This window comes from Microtus ochrogaster, chromosome 1 (genome assembly GCF_000317375.1).
Source record: "Microtus ochrogaster isolate Prairie Vole_2 chromosome 1, MicOch1.0, whole genome shotgun sequence".
Taxonomy (NCBI): domain Eukaryota; kingdom Metazoa; phylum Chordata; class Mammalia; order Rodentia; family Cricetidae; genus Microtus; species Microtus ochrogaster.
Window position 1 is genome coordinate 105,594,022 of NC_022009.1, and position 8,621 is coordinate 105,602,642.

General features: G+C 40.3%; 1 protein-coding gene across 5 annotated transcripts in view; it reads right to left on the reverse strand.

Moving 5' to 3' along the window:
* Window positions 1-8,621, reverse strand: part of Nbea (neurobeachin) — a 494,560-nt gene that overhangs the window by 438,279 nt on the left and 47,660 nt on the right. The gene's annotated exons all lie outside the window — the stretch shown is intronic.

Genomic DNA, 8,621 nt, shown 5'->3' on the forward strand with positions numbered 1-8,621 from the left:
GGTAAGGCACATTGCTTTGGGGAAGGTCCAAGGCCCTTTCCACTATATATCTAGGCTAGCAGTGTATCCAACCAAAAAGAATGAGTTCCAAAAAGCCAGCACAAGTAGAAGGGAGAAATTCTGGTGCCACTGCCAGTGGCCCCCACAGTCTGCCCCAACCATATAACTGTTCCCCATACTCAGAGTGTCTAGTTTGATCCTATGCTGGTTCCTTCCCTGTCTGACTGGAGTTGGTTAGCTCCTATTAGCTCAGGTAAACTGTTTAAGTGGATGTCCGCATAATGGTCTTGACCTCTTTGCTCATATTCTCACTCCTCCGACTCTTCATCTAGACTTTGGGAGCTTAGCCTAGTGCTCCACTGTGATTCTCTGCCCCTGCTTCTATCAGTTGCTATATGAAGGCTCTATGATGACATATAAGTTATTCATCAATCTGACTACAAGACAAGGCCACTTTGGGCACTCTCTCCTCTATTTATATTTAGCATTTTAAAAAATAAATTTATTTATTTATTTTGCATCCAGGCCAGTTTCCCCTCCCTCTTCTCCTCCTAATCCATCCTCCCATCCTTCCCACTGTTCACACCACCCACTTCAGATCTACTTCTCCTCCATCTTTGTTTAGGAAAGGGCATGTCTCCCAAGATTAGCATCTAAACCCGGCATATCAAGTTGCAGTAAGTCTAAGTCCCCATGCATTAAGGCTAGACAAAGCCACACAATATGAGAAGTAGGGAATTGGAAGGTGGGAACTGGGATTGGTATTTAAAATAAAATTGTTTCTTTTTTGAAAATAAAAGGATAAAAAATAATAATAAATGGCAGCTATAGTGAGACAATGACAAACTGATTTTAAAGTAAATTATTAGATGTAATAATAAAATGACAAGGATAAAACAGAAAAGCTCAATTTAAAATATATATTATGTACATATTACTTATATGTATATGTATTGTGTATATTATTTATTTTCTGGAGTTAGGATTGCAAGCTAACAGCTTGTAAAGATTCCTCTAAACCATGCTATCTTTTGGTTAACAGACAACTCAAGAATATGCTTTATGTATATGTTACATGTTTTATGTATACCTATGGTGGCACGTGGCGAGTTGCCTTCTGCGTTTCTCTGGCTATGAATGATGTTTGAAAATATGTTATGTAATGATGTAGTAGAAAAGATCGACAATTTTCATCTCCCTTCTCACTTCTCAATTGAAAGACAAGGCTTCTGAAATTTAATTCACAATGTTTTGAAATATATTGCTTAAAAATATGATATGATGCAATAAAGGTTGTGTTATACTAATATTTAATACAAAAAATCAGAAACAGCAATGATAGCCTTTGCTGGAGGGTTTGTGGAGTAAGGGGTACACTCATCCATTGCTGGTGGGAATGCAAACTTGTGCAACCACTTTGGAAAGCAGTGTGGCGGTTTCTCAGGAAATTCGGGATCAACCTACCCCTGGACCCAGCAATACCACTCTTGAGAATATACCCAAGAGATGCCATATCATACAACAAATGTATATGTTCAACTATGTTCATAGCAGCATTATTTGTAATAGCCAGAACCTGGAAACAACCTAGATGTCGTTCAATGGAAGAATGGATGAAGAAAGTATGGAATATATACATATTAGAGTACTACTCAGCAGTAAAAAACAAGGACTTCTTGAATTTTGCATGCAAATGGACGGAAATAGAAAACACTATCCTGAGTGAGGTAAGCCAGACCCAAAAAGAAGTACATGGGATGTACTCACTCATAATTGGTTTCTAGCCATAAATAAAGGACATTGAGCCTATAATTCAAGATCCTAGAGAAGCTAAATAAGAAGGTGAACCCAATGAAAAACATATAGGCATCCTCCTGAATAATAACCTTCATCAGGCGATGAAAGGAGACAGAGACAGAGACCCACATTGGAGCACCAGACTGAAATCTCAAGGTCCAAATCAGGAGCAGGAGAGAGAGCACGAGCAAGGAACTCAGGACCGCGAGGGGTGCACCCACACACTGAGACAACGGGGATGTTCTATCGGGAACTCACCAAGGCCAGCTGGCCTGGATCTGAAAAAGCCTGGGATAAAACCGGACTCGCTGAACATAGCCAACAATTGAGGATTACTGGGAACTCAAGAACAATGGCAATGGGTTTTGATCCTACTGCACGTACTGGCTTTGTGGGAGCCTAGGCTGTTTGGATGCTCACCTTACTAGACCTGGATGGAGGTGGGTGGTCCTTGGACTTACCACAGGGCAGGGAACCCTGATTGCTCTTCGGGCTGACCAGGGAGGGGGAATTGATTGGAGGAGGGGGAGGGAAATGGGAGGCGGTGTCAGAGAGGAGGCAGAAATCTCTAATAAATAAATAATTTAAATTTTATGTTCAACATTTTCAATTTATGACACAAAATTCAATGTTAAGTAACTAGCACCTCTGATTAATTTTGATCTTTGATTGAACTATTCTCCAGTTGCACTTCTGTATTTGAAAGAACCTTTCTGGTTTGTTTATAAAAATTATTTGCAAAAGTGATTAGGCGATTGACTCTCGATTCATGCTTCCTGCATTCAGATCCAGTCTAAACCACCTACTGGCTATATGACCTGGCTAAAGCTACTTCTCTAAACCACAGTAATTTAACAGTGATTGCAGGTCTCTTAGCATGGGATCTAGAGAGATGGCTCTGTTAGTGAAATGCTTGGTGCACAAACATAAGTATTTAAGGTCAAGATTCTCTAAATTAAAAAAAAAAATCTGAGCATGGCAGCCCCTGTCTGTAGTTTCAGCACTGGGAAGGTGTAGACAAGCATCTCTACAGGCAGTCTAGTTGAAACAGTGAACACCAAGTTCAGTGAAAGATCTGGCATATAAACAAACAAGGTAGAGAGTCCAATGTAATAAACATTTGAAATCAGAACACAGGCGGAAAAGGCAGGCAGATTTTTGTGAGTTTGAGGTCAGCCTTATAGACACAGTAATACAGTGAGTTTAGGCCAACCAGGGGTACATAATGAGTCCATCAAAGAAGAAGAAAAAACAAAAAAAAGTATAGATACAGCTACCCAGTGTCAGCATCAGTATCTACATCCTAGTGCACACATGAATATGTTCACATCCACATACTCACACACATACAGAAGTACAGGTCAAAATGGCAGGCACAGTCAGCATTAGGTTGAAATTTGTTATTAGGAGAGCTAGAGCAACCCCAATTTTCCATGTAAAACATGGACTCATCTGACCCAATATAGATGAAGACCCATAAAACTGAGTCAGCTGGTCTTAAGTTTCTAGCCAACAGCGTATATAAATCACGCAGGAATAAGAATGCAAAAATGAAAAAGACAGCACTAATTTTTTTAGATTAATCTGTTAAACCAATTTTAAATACTATACAGACTTTGGTATAAATTCAAGTACATATATAAATAAAGTAAGTAAATATTAAAAAAGGACTCAAATAAAAGAGAAAAGGCCTGCTTTAAAACAGAACTAATGCCCACAATTCTAGCAATTAAGCTCTGCTACCTAAAGTGTAAGTTTCCATCTTTCACATTCAATAACACACCATCCTTCTATGTAATTTTTAATTACAAAAAAAGTACAATCAAGGTTCCATGAATTCTTGGTCCAAATAGCAAAAACATGCTATTTGGTTGGAGTCTCCAGTTCAGCCGTGCACAATCTAGAAAGTGTCTCTTTCTCCCTTCCCTCCCTCCTTTCCTCTCTCCCTCCCTCTCTCTATTTCTCTGTGTGCCTCTCTCTGTCTCTCTCTGTGTGTCTCTCTCTGTCTCTCTCTCTGTCTCTGTCTCTCTCTCCACTCTCTCCTCTTTTCCACTGTACTCCCCAGGGATTCTTAAAACAAAAGAAAACAAAAAAAGGCCAGTTCCACAATGGCAGCTTCCTCCCCTCAAGTCCCCAGTAGCTCAATTCCTACCTAAGTGATCAGTTAGTGATACCTGGGCACAAAATCAGTTTGTGGCAGACATGTCAATACCCCTGGCCTACTCCGTGCTTTAGTTTAGGGTGGGGGACATTCAATCTCTGGGACCAGAGAACTAACCCTAGAGTTGTTCTCAAGAAACCTATTGCATACTTTTTCAATTTGACTTCATCTGGCTCACTTTGTCAGCAGAAAACCTTTAATGGGGACTGGGATACAAAACCTATTACACGCCTCAGAGATACTGTGAAGAGGGTCAATTTTTATCTAGACAAAGCTAGTCTTTCTAACTTACATGGTGATTGTTAACATGGTTATATTAAAGAGACTGTTGTAGGAAACTATCTTCCCAAATTAGCAAAATACTCATCCATCTATTATTCCACAGGTGGTCCAATAGTTATCAGAAACTAAGCCACATAAGCAAAAGCAGTCATCTTATTATTCAAACAACAGTCTACAAATCCTGTAAAGAAAAAGTGTAAATGGTTTTCGAGGGAAAGTAAAGACAAGTGAATTAAATCTAACCTGGGTCAGATAGAAATGCCAGATGGAGGTTTCTTATTCATATAGAAAATGCCTTTTACTTTATACAAAGTCAGAGGTATAGATGTGAGGACTAAAGCTATGTTTTAAGTTTAAATTACTATGCTTGATATCTATTAAAAAAATGCATCTAACCTGCAAGTCCCACTTGCCCAAGGACAAGGTAACTCCCTGGAATCCTGGGGGGTGTTGTTCATGTAAAATAACAAGCCACATGTTTTCACTTCTGCAAATAAGGTTGGCTGCCCCAAGTGCACAGGATGTGATTGATCAAACATAGGAAGAAGGTATACAGGCAGGAAGTATGTCAGAATGTATGCCAGCCCGTGACTGAGAGAAGGCAAGAAGCACAATGCCTTCTGGGTTTTGTCTTTATAAGCACCAGACAAGCCATTCTCTGAGAATCCTGGGTATGGATCTGGCCACTGTCCATCGTCCTGGCTAACATTTGATAAAGCTTGCTTCAAAACTGGCTCAAAATTGTAGTAGTGGTCTTATTATTTCCCCGTGGGATTAACAGTAGACTTGCTTTAAAAATTCAACATAAATTTCACGGTTACAGTAACTATGAAGAAAGACAGACTGCTGTAAGAAATGACATTTCTAAAGACAGCAAACCACAAAAATATAATCATTGGGGAAGTGGAAATTATTTGGAAATTTCTGGCATTTTATTTAGCTTTGGTCTTCTGGCATTTTATCTAGCTTTGGTCACCTAAACTGACCTTGAATGCAAACCATCCGGCCTCAGGCTAAAGTGTTGGAATAAAGGCACGAGTCACTATGTCCACCTAGATTTGTAAAGTTCAATTATAGAAGAATCAACATTCTTTTTGAAAGACAAAAATCACAGAAAACATTCTGATGGGAAAGGATGTGGCACAAGAAAGTCTAAGCCCTAGGTCACAACCCAGCACTGAGGAATAAACAAAGAGGTGTGACACAGAAAGAAAGTGACTAGCAAGTACCTGAGACTGAGGATTCTCAGTTTACTGCTTTGACATTCTGTTCTCACAGGAAATTCCTACCTACAGGCCTTACCCCACTCAAGAATGAATCAAGTGAGCTAATATGAAATAAACATCAGAGTTGGGCTTTTTAAATGACAATAATTTATTTACATAAGAAAATATTGATAAAGCATCTGGGATATAAAATGAAATACATCTCAAATATTACAATAAGCTTTTTAAGAACAAGAACTATTTCTGTCTTATTATCAACTGTATATTATACCACAAGCACATTGCCAAGCACATATAAGTTATTCAATAATTCACAGAGAAAGAGACGCCACAGAACGGGAGGATAGAAAGGTAGAAGGTAAAAAAGCAGCATGTTTTACTTTGCAGGCCATTTCTCAAACTGTCAGCTAAGCTTTGTACTTGATGTTTCTATTTTCTATTTTCTTTCAACAATGATTTACGCAAGTTCCCATATAACTTTTTTTAAGGTTGTAGAGATCATTACAGAACCAAAGATATTTTTTCAACTCTTTATATACACCTCTGCTGCCCTACTTTACTCTTCTTCATAAACAAAATTGAAGTCACATACTCTTGATTTAGGAAAGTGTCTTAGGGTTACTATTATAATGATACGCCATGACTTGGAGAGGAAAGGGTTATTTCACTCACGGTTCCAAATAACTTTATCATCAAAAGTAGTGAAGGCAGGAATCAAATCAGGGCAGGAACCTGGAGGCAAGAACAGATGCAGGCACCATAGAGGAGTGCTACTGCTTACTGACTAGCTCCCCATGCCTTGTTCAGTCTGCTTTCTTACAGAACCCAGGACCACCAGCCCGGGGCGGGGGGAATACACAAAGTCCCCATTAACTAAAAAAGTGCCCTACAGGTTGCCCAGATCCTGATCTTATGGAGACATTTTCTCATTTGAGGTTTACTCCTCCTTTCTGATGACTCTAGCTTGTGTCAAGATGACATAGAAGTGGCCTGCACAGGAAAAAACTTTTGCCAAGTATATTCAGTATGTTAAAAACAACTTTCAGTTGTTAAAATCAGACTTAAATGTTTCCCCTTTGTTCGTATTTTCAAGTAAATCAGTTTTAACACCTTTCTTTGAAAAAGCAACCTGGGGAGTGACCACACACACAGGGGGCATAATCAGTAGTGTACTACTGAGTTTGTACCCATAGGTATCCAAAATGCTGGCAAAAGTTTAAGAATTTCCCCTCACCCCATACTGTCCCAGGTGAGGAGAGTGTCTGGGTTCCTGGTTGGAGGGCTCTGCTCTCAAGGACCCCGCCCTGGGAGGCACACCCTATGCCCCATCCCTACCCACCAAACTCCAAGGACCTCAGAGCAGCCTCCCCACATATGCAACCATCTCCCAAAGCATCCGCCCCACCTGAGCCTTGACCCAGACTGCCCCTGGAGAGATGAGTGTCTGAGTTTCTGACTAGAGGGTTCTGCTCTCTAGACCCTAGCCTGTGGAGGCACATGCTGTGCACCATCCCTACCCACCAAACCCCAGAGACTCCAGAGCAGTATCCCTACCATTCCCCCACCGTATCTGTAACCACTGGAGCCATGGTCCAGACTGCCCCCTGGAGAGCATCTGTGACCATCAGAGTCTTGTACTGCCCCTGGAGAAAGTCTTGGCCTTGCCTACAACTTTAGGAGCCACAACCCATATCAGCATCCACTAGAGGCAAAGATCTCCCTGTACCTGGAAGAGCAAACACCTAAGTCACAAGCCCCACCTTCACCAATTGGAGGAAGAGATGGGCAGACGGCAGTGTAAGAACACATTCAACATCATAAGAGCAATATGGCACCACCAGAACCTAGTGGTCCTACAACAGGAAGGCCTAAACATCCTAAGACAAAAGAAGCAGAAGAAAGTGACCTTAAGTATGACTTTATAAAGATAACAGAGACCCTTAAAGAGGAAAAGAAAAATTCCCTTAAAGAAATGGAGGAGAAAAGGAACGAAAAATTGGAAGAAATCAGTAAATCCCTTAAAGAAAGCAAAGGAAAACAAGAAAAAACAATCACACAGGAAAAGTAAACAATTCAAACAGTTCAAGACTTAAAAACCGAAATAAAGGCAATAAAGAAAACACAAACGGAGGGAATTCTGGAAGTGGAAAATCTGAATAAATGAAGAATTATAGATGCAAGCATAACCAACAGATTACAAGAGATAGAAGAGAGAATCTCGGGAGCTGAAGATGCAATAAAGGAAACAGATTCCTTGGTGAAAGAAAATGTTAAATTCAACAAGTCTTTAACACAAAATATCCAGGAAATCTGGGACACCATGAAAAGACTAAATCTAAAAATAATAGGGACAGATGTAAACATACGGAATAAAGAAAGGATATTAAAAGCTACAAAAGAAAAAGGCCAGATAACTTATAAAGACAGACCCATCAGAATTACACCCTACTTCTCAATGGAAACTCTGAAAGACAGAAGAACATGGATGGATGTGCTGCAGACACTGAAAGACCAGGGATGCAAGCCCACACTATGTCCAGCAAAGCTTTCAATCACCATATATAAAGAAAATAAGATATTCCATGACAAAACCAGATTTAGAGAATATCTGTCCACAAATCCAGCCTTACAGAAAATACTAGAAGGAAAACTCCACCCAAGGAAATAAGCTGCACCCACAAAAACACAGGCAACAGATAACCTCACACCTCACACCAGCATACCCCCAAAAAGGGAACCACACAAACACTACCACCAAAAAATAACAGGAATAAACAATCACTGGTCATTAATATCTCTTATTATCAATGGACTCAATTCACCTATAAAAAGACACAGGTCAACAGAATGGATACGAAAACAGGATCCATTCTTTTTTTTTTTTTATTGAGAAAAGGAAAAAAAAGGAAAAAAGTTTCCGCCTCCCCCCAGCCTCCCATTTCCCTCCCCCCTCCTCCCACTCTTCTCTCCCTACCCCCCTCCTCTCCCCCTCCCTCTCCAGTCCAAACAGCAGTCAGGGTGTCCTGCCCTGTGGTAAGTCTTAGGTCCTCCCCCCTCCGTCCATATCTTGGAAGGTGAACATCCAAACTGGCTAGGCTCCCACAAAGCCAGCACATTACGTAGGATCAAAACCCTGTGCCATTGTCCTTGGCTTC